This window comes from Nycticebus coucang, chromosome X (assembly GCF_027406575.1).
Source record: "Nycticebus coucang isolate mNycCou1 chromosome X, mNycCou1.pri, whole genome shotgun sequence".
NCBI classification, from domain to species: domain Eukaryota; kingdom Metazoa; phylum Chordata; class Mammalia; order Primates; family Lorisidae; genus Nycticebus; species Nycticebus coucang.
In genome coordinates, this window is record NC_069804.1 from 79,912,758 (window position 1) to 79,928,225 (window position 15,468).

General features: G+C 44.2%; 1 non-coding gene across 1 annotated transcript; it reads right to left on the reverse strand.

Annotated features, from left to right (window-relative positions):
• Nucleotides 1–6,211: 6,211 nt before the first annotated feature.
• On the reverse strand, nt 6,212–6,346 carry LOC128578911 (small nucleolar RNA U109). Its single transcript, XR_008377998.1, has one exon. It is a non-coding gene; the product is annotated as a small nucleolar RNA U109 (small nucleolar RNA).
• Between the last annotated feature and the right edge of the window lie 9,122 nt (nt 6,347–15,468).

Below are 15,468 nucleotides of genomic sequence, written 5' to 3' on the forward strand. Positions count from 1 at the left end.
TTGCCTCAGCCTCCCGAGCAGCTGGGACTACAGGCGCCTGCCACAACGCCCGGCTATTTTTTTTTTGTTGTTGCAGTTTGGCCAGGGCTGGGTTTGAACCCGCCACCCTTGGCATATGGGGCCGGCGCCTTACCGACTGAGCCACAGGCGCCGCCCTATTTTGTTTTGTTTTTAGCAAGTCTTTGTATTTGGCAGAAAGAGTTCTATTTTTGACACGTTAGGTTGAGGCGCCATTTAGACATCCAAGTGAAGATGTTGAATAGGCAATTGGCTATATGAGTCTGGAGTTGGAGCTAGCAATACAGATTTTGGAATTATCGCCATGTGGATAGTTTTTAAAGCCATGGCAGGCCAGACACAATGGCTCATTCCTATAATCCTAGCACCCTGGATGGCCGAGGCCGGAGGATTGCTGGATCAGTCTGAGGGAGACTGAAACCCTGTCTCTACTAAAACTAGAAAAACTACCTGGGCAGGGTGGTGGGCACCTGTAGTCCCAGCTACTGGGGAGGCTGATGCAGGAGGATCACTTGAGCTCAGGAGTTTGATGTTGCTGTGAGCTATGCTGATTTCACTGCACTCTAGCCTGGGGGACAGAGTGAGATTCTGTCTTGGAAAAAAAAAAAAAAAAGCCATGAGATTAGATAATACCTCCTAAGAATTGAGTGCAGATTTACAGAGGAGATTAAAGGATTTAACCCTGGGATACTCCTACAAATATGGAGGCCAGGAAGAAGACTCATTAAAGCAGGCTGAGAAGGGGCAGCCTGTCAAGTAAGAAGAAAATTGGCGGTGAGGGTGGGGATATAGTTCCCAGAGGCCAAGTGAAAAGAATTTCAAAAAAGAAGTCATGATCAAATTGTATCAAATGCTGATAAGAGGACCAGTAGGATGATGCCTGAGAACTGAGGCAAAATGGATTTGACAAAAATCAAGGTAATGCTATTATTTACAATAACAGTTTCAGTGGTGTGATGGTAGTGAAAGCCTGGTTAAAGTTGGCAGCACCTGTGGCTCAAAGGAGTAGGGTGCTGGTCCCATATGCCAGAGGTGGCGGGTTCAAACCCAGCCCCAGCCAAAAACTGCAAAAAAAAAAGAAAATTAGTTTAAGAGAGAGAGGGGGGTGGTGCCTGTTGCCCAGTGAGTAGGGCACCAGCCCCATATACCAAGGGTAGTGGATTCAAACCCGGCCCCAGCCAAACTACAACAAAAAAATAGCCAGGCGTTGTGGTGGGCACCTGTAGTCCCAGCTACTTGGGAAGCTGAGGCAAGAGAATCACCTAAACCCAAGAGCTGGAGGTTGCTGTGAGCTGTGATGTCACAGCACTCTACTGAGGGCAATAAAGTGAGACTCTGTCTCTTAAAAAAAAGGGGGGGGAAGTGTAGACAGTGAATATAGACACTTCAAAAAATATTATTTTTTATTTTTTAGACAGAGTCTCACTCTGTCGTCCTGGGTAGAGTGCCATGGCATCATAGTGATACAAGTGGCATCCCAGCCAGCTCGTGGAGCTCGGGGGCATGGACCGGCTGCCTCCACCCTGATGTTGTTGGTGCTGAAGCAGCAAACAGGGGAACCAGCGGGCTGGAGGGTGGGCATGGGGGGGCCCATTTCCTAGACTTGGGAATGAAAGGGATTGTATCCATTCATTTGGGACCAGACATGTCCCAGACTCACTAAATGTAACTACCAAGCCCTGCTAAATGTAACTACCGAGGGCTCCATGCGACTATATATACCCCTAGACAAAGAGCCTACAGACAGACAGACAGAGAGAGAGCTTTTCTCTCCTGACTTGGGTTTTCTCTCTCTGCCAGGAGCTCTGGTGCTTCTGTATTCTTTTCTGTAAATAAATCCTGTCTTACCACAGATCTGTGGTCTGCGGATTCATTATTTGAATCACCGAGACCAAGAACCTACTGAAGAGTGATATTCTGGTATCATATTTGGGGGCTTGTGTCCGGGACTGAAGATCTGTGGTAAGCAATGGGACCACTTACCTCTACCCTGCTTTTCTCCATAGTTACAATAATGGAGACTAATAATTTTGATGCCCATCAGCCAGTAAATGTGCATAGTGTGGCTGCTGACCTCTAGGTCACAGGCAAGAGGCTGCTGGGGAATGAACTTTCTAATTCCCCTTGTGTCCAGAAAGGAGTCAAATGTTAGAAGACTTTTGAAACTGTTCTGTATTTACTCCTTTTCTCTGGTTGAGAGCCAAGCAAAGAGGTAGCACCCAGAGGCCCTGGGTCTGGTTCTGACCCCAGGACATGGGAGGGCCTTCGGAAAATCGTGCTCTCCCAGCTTTTACTATCTTCTCTTCCCTTCCATGGTCCCCAAATTTTCTCTGCTGATCTTTAGAATCTCTATAGACCTCTTCTGCTTCTCTCTCTCACTCTCTCTCTCTCTCCCCCCTTGTAGTTTGCATGCTTTGTCTGAATGTTGGTAAAGGATTGTTTTATCTAGTTAAGTTTGTATGGGCTCATTCTGATATTTTTCAGATGTTTTAAGTGTACCTCAAATGTTGTAGGTGTGTTATAAGGTCCTTTTTATTGCCTTTCATTGCAAAATTAAATTCAATGACGTTTTCATGTGTCTGAGAAAAAAGGCTAAACCATGTTAACTACAAGTCAGCTCCAAACAAAGGTCAAAAAGACTCCCCTACATAGCTTTTCTGGGCAGCTAGAGACCTGTGAAGGGAAGCTATGGGCAACTCCCCAAGGCAAGAATGGCCCTAAACCCTCATCTACAGTTCAGTCTCTTAAAAATGAAGAAAGGCAATGAAAATGACCATGGGTATTTGATTTCTTCTGGTTTATTGGTGTGTGTAAATGGGAACGTTTGAAATACTGACTTCCAGGTTTCTCTAAGACTTCTGCTAATTGTAATTAATTGTGATCCAAAAGTTTCAAAGTGTCTCTCAATTCTGATTTGTCACTAAGTAGTTATCGTTACCTGGCTAACTTTTGGGAAAGAAAAGGGAGGTTGGAAAACATAGCATTTAAGACCTGCTGTTTTCTGAGGTTACTGGGAATTTAGAAGAAGCTTGTTAAGATTACATAGAGTTAAATGTGCAAGAACCACACAGCCATTTTCTCCAAGGCAAGGCTCATCACCACTTTGATTGATACTTTGAAGCTAGATGGGGGAAGGGGCAGAAAGAGGCAGAATATGCATCAAGTGGGACCAGGCTCCCTGATACCTGATTTCTCAGGCTGTGCTGCCAGCACATTATAAGCACAGGAGAGCCAGTGGGTACTAAGTGCTACATTGGTAAGAGTGGCTAATTCCACAAGAGCACAGGGGTTGAGGCAGCCACTCTTCTTAGGGATTCTTCCCCAAACATTGGAAGGACGCTTCCTTTCGTTTGGTGGAAGGCTTCTTGGGTTGGTCAGAGGATGCTTTGACAACCCAGGAATACAGGGTGGGATTGATTAAGATGCTGGACGTTTGTTCTTTCCCACAGATAGGTAACATATTCTCTCACCAAGAGAACACCCTGCTGAGCTGTATTCTGAAGCACAGGGACATGTTTGATCCCTAGATGTTGAAAAAAACAATGTATGGTTTTCTTCTGCACCCAGGCCTGACCTCAGTATCAACTCTCCACTGGTGAAAAATGGCCTCCAGAGGGTACTCTTAATTATGACACCATTTTTCAGTTACTTTTTGTAAACAAGAAGAAAAGTGGTCTGAAGTGCCCTATGTTCAAGCTTTCTTTTTCTTCAGGGACAACCCCCAACTGTGTAAAACCTGTCAGATAGATTCAGCTCTCCTGGCTGTAACTTCCCCAAATGGTGAGGGATTCCCAAGGGAGACGCTGTCACAACCTAGTTCAAACCCAAAATCTATTTTTCCTGCACCTTCCTCTGTGCATTCAGAAAACCCTAGGAGGGAGGCTATCCCAAGAGTTTTTTCTGGTCCTACTGGGACCCCCAGAAGGCAACCATATCCTTCTTTGTGTCCCTTGGTTGAGACTGTGGGTGGTGACAAGGGAAGTGTGAGAGTATACACTCCATTTTCTCTGGCAGATTTAAAGCAAATTAAAGTTGATTTAGGAAAATTTTCTGGTGGCCCTGATAAGTACACAGATGTTCTCCAAGGGTTAGGACAAAGCTTTGACCTCTCTTGGAGAGATGTAATGTTACTACTAGATCAAACTTTAAATTTTAATGAAAAAAATGAAGTCTTAGATGAAGTTAGAAAGTAGGGTGATTTGTGGTTCATGTCCAATACTGATGCTGTATGTCTCCTGAGGAAAGGGACAGATACCCCATGGGAAGACAGGCAGTTCCCTTTGAGGATTCCGAATGGGACCGTGAGAAACAAGGTGACTGGTGGCGTAAACATTTTCTAACATGTAGCCTGGAAGATTTATGTCAATCCAAGAAAAAGCCTATGAATTAGTCTAAGTTATCTACGATTAACCAGGAGCAAAATGAGAGTCCCTCAGCCTTTTTTGAGCGGCTTAGGGAACTGATGAGAAAACATACTCAGTTAATACCCGACTCCTTAGAGGGCCAAATTATCATTATTATTATTATTATTATTATTGGAGACAGAGCCTTAAGCTGTCGCCTGGGTAGAGTGCCATGGCATCACAGCTCCCAGCAACCTCCAACTCCTGGGCTTAAGCGATTCTCTTGCCTCAGCCTCCCGAGTAGCTGGGACTACAGGCGCCCGCCACAACGCCCGGCTATTTTTTGGTTGTAGTTCTCATTGTTGCTTGGCAGGCCCAGGCTGGATTCGAACCTGCCAGCTCTGGTGTATGTGGCTGGCACCTTAGCTGCTTGAGCTACAGGTGCTGAGCCAGGACCAAATTATTTTAAAAGATAAATTTATCACTCAGGCAGCCCCAGACATTTGAAGGAAACTCCAGAAATTGGCTCTAGGCCCTGGTCATAACCTGGAAAATCTTCTTAAACTGAGATCAGGAGAAAGAGGAAGAAAGAGAAAAAAGGGATATGAAAAGAATGACAGCTCTAGTATTGGCACTCCAACAAACAAGCACCTTTCAGGGGCAGAGGGAAACCAGAGGTGCTAAGAACAAGTGCTTCCAATGTGGTAAGGCTGGCCACTTCAGAAAAGACTGCCCCACAGCAGCACCACCAGCTGGGCAAGCCACCTGGCCCCTGTCCAGAATGCAAGGGTGACCACTGGAGGGTGGTCTGTCCTCAGAGGTGAAGGCCTCTGGGGACAGCAATCCCATCAGTGCCCGAACTAGACTGAGTGAGAGTGCCAGGGGCAGATTCTCATGGCTCCAGCTTGTGTCATCACCCCTTAAGAGCCCTGGATTTGCCTTATAGTGGAGGGCCAGGAGATAGGATTTCTTCTGGACACTGGAGCAACCTTTTCTGTATTTCTCTCTAACCCTGGTCTTTTATCCCCCAAATCTGTAACTATACAGGGGGTGTCTGGAAAGCTGGTTTCCAAATTTTTATCTCAGCCTTTAAGCTGCAATTGGGATGACTGGCTGTTCTCTCACGCCTTCCTAATCATGCCTGAAAGTTCTGCTCCCCTTTTGGGGCAGGACATACTGACCAAAGCAGGAACAACCATTTATATGAATATGGGACAGGAACCTATATTATGCCTTTCCTTATTAGAGACAGACATTAACCCAGAAGTGTAGGCTATTGAGAGGCAGGTGGGAAGAGCAAGGTATGTTCAACCAGTCCAAATTAAATTAAAGAATCCTGCCAGAATTCCGCCATCTATCCCAATCAAAAACAGTATCCTCTAAAAACAGACACTAAGAATGGAGTAATACCCATAATACAGAATCTAAAGCAACAGAAATTATTAATACCTTGCAATAGTCCATGTAACACTCCTATTCTAGGAGTGCCAAAGCCAAATGGAACTCAGAGACTAGTCCAAGACCACCACATTATAAATGAAGTGGTCATTCCTCTCCATCCTGTAGTTCCTAATCCATATACTTTGTCTCATATCCCTGAAAAGGCTGCCTATTTCACAGTCCTAGACTTAAAAGATGCCTTCTTTTGCATTCCACTTCATGAAAATTCCCAATACCTTTTTGCTTTTGAAGACCCCTCTGACTCCAACACCCAGCTCACATGGACTGTGTTACCCCAGGGATTTAGGGACAGCCCTCACTTGTTTGGACAAGTCTTAGCCAAAGACTTGAGTCGTTTTTCATATTCTATAGCGACTCTTATTCAGTATGTAGATGACATTCTTTTTTTTCTATGTAGGAGAAATATACTACCACTCAACCTCTACTGTAAGGTTGGCAGCCCTGAGAACTCCTTTTTAAATGTAGCATGTTATGAATGTATTCTTGCTTTCAAAGGAATGAGGAGCAGACATTTCCACATGCAAGTAGATGACATTCTTTTGGGAGCACCAGATGCAGAGGAATGCCACAAAGCTACACAAACTCTATTAAACTTCCTAGCTGATTGTGGGTACAAAATTCCCAAGGCTAAAGCCCAATTATGTGTCCCAGAAGTTCACTATTTGAGTCTCCAGCTTTCACAGGGGAAAGAGCCTGGGGCAAAGAAATAATAGAACCAATATTAGCTCACCCTAAACCTTGAACTCTCAGACAACTTCAAGGCTTCTTAGGAATCACAGGCTTTTGCAGGCTCTGGATTCCTGGATATAGTGAAATAGCTAGACAACTCTATTCTTTTTTTTTTTGTAGAGACAGAGTCTCACTTTATGGCCCTGGGTAGAGTGCTGTGGCGTCACACAGCTCACAGCAACCTCCAACTCCTGGGCTTAAGCGATTCTCCTGCCTCAGCCTCCTGAGTAGCTGGGACTACAGGCACCCGCCACAACGCCCAGCTATTTTTTGGTTGCAGTTCAGCCGGGGCCGGGTTTGAACCCGCCACCCTCGGTATATGGGGCCGGCGCCTTACCGACTGAGCCACAGGTACCGCCCTATTCTTTTTTTTTTATTTTTTTAATTTTTATTTTTACATATACATGTGTTAATTAGGTTTCCATTTTTGTTTGCCTTCACAAAATTAAAAAAAGACTTAAAATGTAACAATGATAACAATGTTTAAGATAAGGATTAGAAACAAAAACCTTGTGGGCGGCGCCTGTGGCTCAGTTGGTAGGGCGCCGGCCCCATATACCGAGGGTGACGGGTTCAAGCCTGGCCCCGGCCAAACTGCAACCAAAAAATAGCCGGGCGTTGTGGTGGGGCGCCTGTAGTCCCAGCTACTTGGGAGGCTGAGGCAAGAGAATCACTTAAGCCCAGGAGTTGGAGGTTGCTGTGAGCTGTGTTAGGCCACGGCACTCTACCGAGGGCCATAAAGTGAGACTCTGTCTCTACAAAAAAAAAAAAGAAACAAAAACCTTGTAAAGAACGAACAAACATAATTACATTCAGAAAAGGAATCAGACAATTGCTACATCGAAATATTAAGCAATAATAATAATAATAATAATGCAAAGTAAGTAACATTCACATTTTCAAATAAGAGTATGTCTATTATAGAATGCTTTGACTCTGGGATTCAGCATGGAGTTATCAGTTAACTTCTTTTTTCTAAGTATCAAAAAATAGACAACTAATATTTATAAATAAAAGTAAAAGATAATTTCAAAAAACAGATCATGCTAAATCTTATAGACAGTAGAAAAAGAAGAAATACATCAAAATCATTCTACTTGATCTGGGTACACCTGATATTAAAGTTGGAGAAAATATATTATTATAAAGGAGAAATTACAAACACAAAATGAGGATACAATATCCTAAACAACTATTAACATGTTGAGTTAAAAATTAATGTTTAAGTAACATACTTTGGTCAAAATTAAAACCAATTTATGTGGGCGGTGCCTGTGGCTCAGTAAGCCCAGCCCCAGCCAAACTGCAACAAAAAAATAGCCAGGTGTTGTAGCAGACGCCTGTAGTCACAGCTACTCGGGAGGCTGAGGCAAGAGAATCACCTAAGCCCTGGAGCTGGAGGTTGCTGTGAGCTGTGTGACACCACAGCACTCTACCGAGGGCAATAAAGTGAGACTCTGCCTCTACAAAAAAACAAAACAAACAAACAAAAAAAACAATTTATGTGAAGATTAGTCACTATTTTCTTTTCTTGTTTGTTTTCCTTCTTTTCCAATCCCTCATGCCTTCCCTCCTTCTCTGTCTGCTCTTCCCTTCCCACATGCCCCCCTATGTCATTAATTGTCTTCAAATCAAAATTGAGTACATAGGATTCATACTTCTCCACTCCTGTGATGCTTCACTAAGAATAATGTGTTCCACCTCCATCTGGGTTAGTACAAATGCTGAAAAATATCCATTTTTATGGCTGAATAATATTCCATCATATACATATACCAAGCTTACCAATCCATTCCTGGGTTGAAGGACATTTAGGTTGTTTCCACATTTTGGCAATTGTAAATTGGTTTGCGATAAACAGCCTAGTACAGGTGTCTATAATAAAGGTTTTTTTTTTTTTTTTTTTCTTTCTGGATAGATGCCCAGTAATGGGACTGCAGACCACTCTATTCTTTAATTAAAAATGCCCAAGAAGAGGGCCTAGTCACTCTAGAATGGAAACTGTAATACATATAATAAGGACTTGTGATGTATGTCAGAGAAACAATCCTTCAAATCACCATCTAGCTCCTCCAGGTATACAGAAACAAGGTAAGTATCCAGGTGAAGATTGGTAAATGGATTTCACTCATCTCCCTAAGGTACATGGTGTACAATATTTGCTGGTATTTGTGGATACTTTTACTAATTGGGTTGAAGAATTCCCCTGTAGAACAGAAAAGGCCCAGGAAGTTGTAAAGGCTTTAGTACATGAGATTATCCCCAGGTTTGGACACCCTCAAAGTTTGCAAAGTGATAATGGGCCAGCCTTCCCTTCAAGGCAATTGTGACACAAAGAATATCTAAAGCCCTGGGCATAAAATATCTACACTGCTCTTGGAGGCCTCAGTCCTCTGGGAAAGTAGAAAAAATGAATGATAAAATCAAAGGACAGTTACGAAAGCTAACTCAAGAGACTCATCAACCTTGGACTAAATTGCTTTCCATTGTTCTCCTTAGAATAAGAAATTTACCTCAGAAACTTGGCTGTAGCCCATTCGAATTATTATATGGAAGACCCCTTTTAACTAATGATTTATTATTAGATCTAGAAACTACAGAATTAGTAAAACATATTACTTCCTTTTTTTTTTTTTTTTTTTTTTTTTGGTAGAGACAGAGTCTCACCTTATCGCCCTCGGTAGAGTGCCGTGGCGTCACACAGCTCACAGCAACCTCCAAATCCTTGGGCTTAGGCGATTCTCTTGACTCAGCCTCCCAAGTAGCTGGGACTGCAGGCGCCTGCCACAATGCCCGGCTATTTTTTTGTTGCAGTTTGGCCGGGGCTGGGTTTGAATCCGCCACCCTCGGCATACGGGGCTGGCGCCCTACCCGCTGAGCCACAGGCGAAAACATTACTTCTTTAACTAAATTTCAACAAATCCTTAAAAACCTCCCAACTACATTTTCACATTCAACCCTAAAGGAGCTTTTCTCTCCTGGAGATCTAGTCATGATCAAAACTCTCCCCTCTAATTCACCTTCCCTAACCTCAACTTGGGAAGGGCCCTTTTATGTTATCTTGTCTTCTTCTATAGCTTCTACAGCTGTTAAAGTTATGGGAATAGATTCCTGGATGCATCACTCACGAGTAAAATCCTGGAACCCACCACCTTTTACAGAAGCAGACCATGAAGAGAATAAACCACAGTCCACCTACACTTGTGAGCCTAAAGAAAATTTGAAGTTATTGTTTAGGAGACAGCAAGAAAAGTGTTAATATAGTTTTCTTTTAAACATCACTGACTTCATTCTTCTAACCTAACACTGTAATTAACCTCCTCCTCCTCTCACTGTTCTACCCTTGCCTTTTTTTTTGCAGTTTTTGGCTGGGGCTGGGTTTGAACCCACCATCTCCAGCATATGGGGCCGGTGCCCTACTCCTTTGAGCCACAGGTGCTGCCCTCTACCCTTGCCTTTTAATGTGCTAATCAGATTTGTGTCATCAAGCCACACACAGTAAAGATGGTTCTAGATCAAGATCTGATTCTATCATGAACCCCTGGATCACTTTCCCTCTAGAGAAACCCTAATTGCCCCCTCCTGTCATCGCTTGACTCATCAGGAAGCAATTAGATTGAGTCTTTATCCTTTTTCCCTAACAGCAGTTAGAGTTTCTACTCAGAGAGGGAGAGTTGATACAGGACAAGTGGCATCCCAGCCAGCTCGTGGAGGGGATGCCTCCGCCTTTGCGATGTTGGTGTGGTGGCAGTAAACAGCAGAATCAGTGGGCTGGAGGTTGGGCAGGGGGGCCCCATTTCCTAGGCCTAGGAATAAAAGGGATTGTAGCCATTCGTTTGTGACCTAGACACAACCCAGACACGTCCCAGACACATTGCCCCAGACACGACCCAGGCAGCCATCTATCAAAAATTGTAAAAAAGTGGGCGGTGCCTAAGGCTCAGTCGGTAGGGCGCCGGCTCCATATACCAAGGGTGGTGGGTTCAAACCCGGCGCCAGCCAAAACTGCAACCAAAAAATAGCCGGGCGTTGTGGCGGGCACCTGTAGTCCCAGCTACTTGGGAGGCTGAGGCAAGAGAATCGCTTGGGCCCAGGAGTTGGAGGTTGCTGTGAACTGGGTGAGGCCACCGCACTCTACCGAGGGCCATAAAGTGAGACTCTGTCTCTACAAAAAAAAAATTGTAAAAAAGTAAAATTAACACACGCGCACACACACACAAAGAATTGAGTACATTGGATTCTTCCTTCTCCATTCTTGATGCTTTACTAAGAAGAATGTGTTCCATCTCTATCCAAGTTAATACAAAAGATGTATAGTCTTGTCTTGGTGCCTGTAGCTCGGAAGTTAGGGCACCAGCCACATACAACGGAGCTGGTGGGTTCAAATCCAGCCCAGGCCTGCCAAACAACAATGACAACTACAACCAAAAACTAGGTGGGCGTTGTGGCAGGTGCTTGTAGTCCCAGCTACTTGGGAGGCTGAGGCAAGGGAATTGCTTAAGCCCAAGAGTTAGAGGTTGCTGTGAGCTATGACTCCACAGCACTCTACCCAGGGTGACAGCTTGAGACTCTGTCCTAAGGAAAAAAAAAATAGAAAAGATGTATAGTCTCCATCTATTTTAGTGGCTGAATAGTACTCCATGGTATACATATACCACAGCTAGTTAATCCATGCCTGGGTTGGTGGGCATTTAGGTTGTTTCCACGTTTTGGTGATTGTAAATAGGGCTGTGATAAACAGTGTAGTGCAAATGTCCTTATGATAAGAGGATTTTTTTCTTCTGGGTAGATGCCTAGTAATGGGATAGCAGGATCAAATGGGACGTCTAATTTGAGTTCCTTGAGCATTCTTCATTCTTCATTCTTTCAAAATGGTTGTATTAGTTTGTAGACTCACCAGCAGTGTAAAAGTGTTCCTTTCTCTCCATATCCACGCCAGCATCTGTAGCTTTGAGGCTTTGTGATGTGGACTGTTCTTACTGGGGTTAGGTGATATCTTGGGGTATTTTATTTTATTTTAATTTTTTTTTTTTTAGACAGAGTCTCACTTTGCGGACCTCAGTAGAGTGCCATAGTGTCATAACTCACAGCAACCTCAAACTCTTGGGCTCAAGCGATTCTCTTTCCTTAGGTTCCTGAGTAGCTAGGACTATAGGTGCCCACCACAACACCCCAGAACTCATGAGCTCAAGCAATCCACCTGCCTCAGCCTCCCAGAGTGTTAGGATTACAGGCGTGAGCTGCTGCACCCAGCTTTGCAATTTCTTTAAATAAGACAACAATGAAGTTTGCTGCATCAATTGACTCTTCTTTTCATAAAAAATATCTCTGGGCTCGGGTGCCTGTGGCTCAAGCGGCTAAGGCACCAGCCATATACACCTGAGCTGGCAGGTTCGAATTCAGCCTGGGCCCACCAAACGACAATGACGGCTGCAACCAAAAAATAGCCAGGTGTTGTGGCGGGCGCCTGTAGTCCCAGCTACTTGGGAGGCAGAGGCAGAGGAATCGCTTGAGCCCAAGAGTTGGAGGTTGCTGTGAGCGACCTATCCAGGGTGACAGCTTGAGGCTCTGTCTCAAAAAAAGAAAAAATGTTAACAAGGCCAGGCACAGTGGTTCATGCCTGTAATCCTAGTACTTTGGTAGGCTGAGGTGGGAGGATTGTTTGAGGCCAGGAGTTCGAGACCAACCTGGGCAAAATAGCAAGACTTGATCTCTATTAAAAAAGAAAATAGCCAGGCATTATGGCAGGTGCCCATAGTCCCAGCTACTTGGGAGGCAGGGGCAGGAGAATCACTTGAGCCCAGGAATTGGAGGTTGCTGTGAGCTGTGATGCCATGGCACTCTACCCAGGGCCACAGCTTGAGGCTCTGTCTCAAAGCAAAAAAATACAAAATCAGCTTTATTTTATAGTATCACAGCAGAGTTGTTTATGAGGAAGTAGCATAAACAAAAACCATATTTTTTATCTTACAATATGATTGGAAAATGTAAATTGCTTTATCAATAACAATTCACTCTGTTCATGGCTTCTTCTTTTTTTTTTTTTTTTTTTGCGGTTTTTGGCCAGGGCTGGGTTTGAACCCGCCACCTTGGGCATATGGTGGGCATATGGGGGCAGTGCCCTACCCCTTTGAGCCACAGGGGCCGCTTTCTGTTAATGGTTTCTACTGAATAACATCATTAACATATGTTAAAGATAAACAAAAAGAGAAGGGTCTCATAGTTTTCTGCGTAGTTTTCTAAAGATTAGGTAAAAAAGAAATACATGAATTCTGGCAAAACATCTAAGAAAGAGAAAAACATTGTTTTAAGAGGAGGAAAAACACGTTGACTCAGCAGGAGGAAAGCAGCTGGAGGTTGTTTCTTGAACATTACCCAGGCTGTGGGGGCCCTGCCACCACATGGCTCACTCTCCACAGCCAAGAAGAACCTAAGGAGAAATGAGAAATGACAACTAAATGTAATGTGGTGTCCTAGATGGGCTCCTGGAACAGAAAAAGGACAGTAGGTAAAAGCTAAGGAAATCTGAACAAAGTATAAACTTTGGTTAATGATGTATCAATATTGGTTCATTGCTGTAACAAATGTATCACACAGGCTCAGAGCCAATACACAGAGGCTGGCGGGTTGGAACCTGGCCTGGGCCTGCTAAACTACAATGACAACTGCAACAAAAAATAGCAGGGCATTGTGCGGGCACCTGTAGTCTTCGCTACTTAGGAGGCTGAAGCAAGAGAATTGCTTGAGCCCAAAGAGTCTAAGGTGCTGTGAGCTATGATGACATGACACTCTACTCAGGACAACAGAATGAGACTCTGTCTCAAAAATGAAAAAAAAAATTAGAATTACTATATGATTGAGAAATTGTACTTTTAGGTTTATACCCAAAAGAATTGAAAACAAGTATTCAAACCAAAACTTGTACACCAGGTGTCCTCAAACTTTCTAAACAGGGGGCCAATTCACTGTCCCTCAGACCGTTGGAGGGCCGGACTATAGTTTTAAAAAAAATAACTAGGAACAAATTCCTCTGCACACTGCACATATCTTATTTTGAAGTAAAAAAAACAAAACGGGAACAAATAGAATCACACTGCCTCATGTGGCCCTTGGGCCGCAGTTTGAGGACCCCTGCTGTACACAGATGTTCATAGCAGCACTATTCACAATATCCAGAAGGTGGAAACAACCCAAATGTCTATCAATGGATGGATTTTTATTTTTATTTATTTATTTATTTATTTTTGAGACAGAGCCTCAAGCTGTCACCCTGGGTAGAGTGCCATGGCATCACAGTTCACAGCAACGTCCAACTCCTGGGCTCAAGCGATTCTCCTGCCTCTGCCTCCCAAGTAGCTGGGACTACAGGCGCCTGCCACAATGCCTGGCTATTTTTTGGTTGCAGCCGTCATTGTTGTTTGGCAGGCCGGGCTGGATTCGAACTCACCAGCTCAGGTGTATGTGGCTGGCACCTTAGCCACTTGAGCCACAGGTGCAGAGCCAATGGATGGATTTTTAAAATGAGGTACAGGCAGTCCCTGTGTTATGGAATGAGACTGGTTCTGTAGGATTTTTTTTTTTTTTAAGAGACAGAGTTTCACTTTGTTGCCTCCACGTCACAACTCACAGCAACCTCCAGCTCTTGGGCAGTGATTCTCTTGCGTCAGCCTCCCGAGTAGCTGGGACTACAGGTGCCTGCCACAATGCCCGGCTATTTTTTATTGCAGTTTGACCAGGGGGTAGGGAGTGGGGGGGAAGGGGTTCAAACCCGCCACCCTCGGTATATGGGGCCGGTGGCCTACTTCCTGAGCCACAGGTGCTGCCCAAGGTTTGTTCTTAAGTTCAATTTGTATGTAAGCTGGAACAGGTATGTTTCCCTATTACTTGTTTTTTTGTTTTTTTTTTTGAGACAGATTCTCACTACTATATCACCTTTGGTAGAGTGCTGTCATGTCACAGCTCACAGCAACTTCAAACTCTTGGGCTTAAGTGATTCTTTTGCCTCAGCCTCCCAAGTAGCTGGGACTACAAGTGCCTGCCATGCCTGGCTATTTTGTTGCTGTAGTTGTCATTGTTGTTTGGAAGGCCTGGGCCAGGTTTGAACCTGCCACCTCTGGTGTATGGCTTGTGCCCTGGCTGCTGAGCTATAGGTGCCAAGCCCCGGCTATTTTTTTTGTTGCAGTTGCCATTGTTGTTTAGCAGGCCGAGGCTGGGTTCGAACCCGCCAGCCCTGGTGTATGTGGCCAGGGCCCTAATCACTGAACTATGGGCGTCGAGCCACTTGTAATTGCCTCTGTTTGTAAGTGCAAATCAGTCCTAGTCATATATCAATTGGGTGTTTTTATCTTGGGAACTGCCTGTATATCTATACAATTGAACAATATTCAGCCATAGAAAAGTATGAAATACTGATACATGCTATAACATGGATGAAGTTCAAAAACAAGTTATGTGAAAAAGATAGACAGAAAGTGTTGGGGACCAGTCTCAAACTATATGGAAATATCAAAAACTTATAACTTGGGTGGCGCCGTGGCTCAAAGGGGTAGGGCGGAGGCCCCATATGCTGGAGGTGGCGGGTTCAAACCCAGCCCCAGCCAAAAACTGCAAAACAAACAAACGAACAAACAAAAACCTTATAACTAAAAATTTTAAAACAACACACAGAGAGGGGCACCTCATCTCTGTCATTACATAGTCAATATAGTTTACTGTCCATAGGACTTTAGAGCCATTCCAAACCCCAGCTAAAAAAGTGCCAACAGAGGGTGGCGCCTGTGGCTCAAAGGAGTAGGGCTCTAGCCCCATATGCCAGAGGTGGCGGGTTCAAACCCAGCCTTGGTCAAAAACAGCAAAAAAAAAAAATAAATAAAAGTGCCAACAGAGTCAGCCTTAAAGGGCCAGAAACAACAAAATC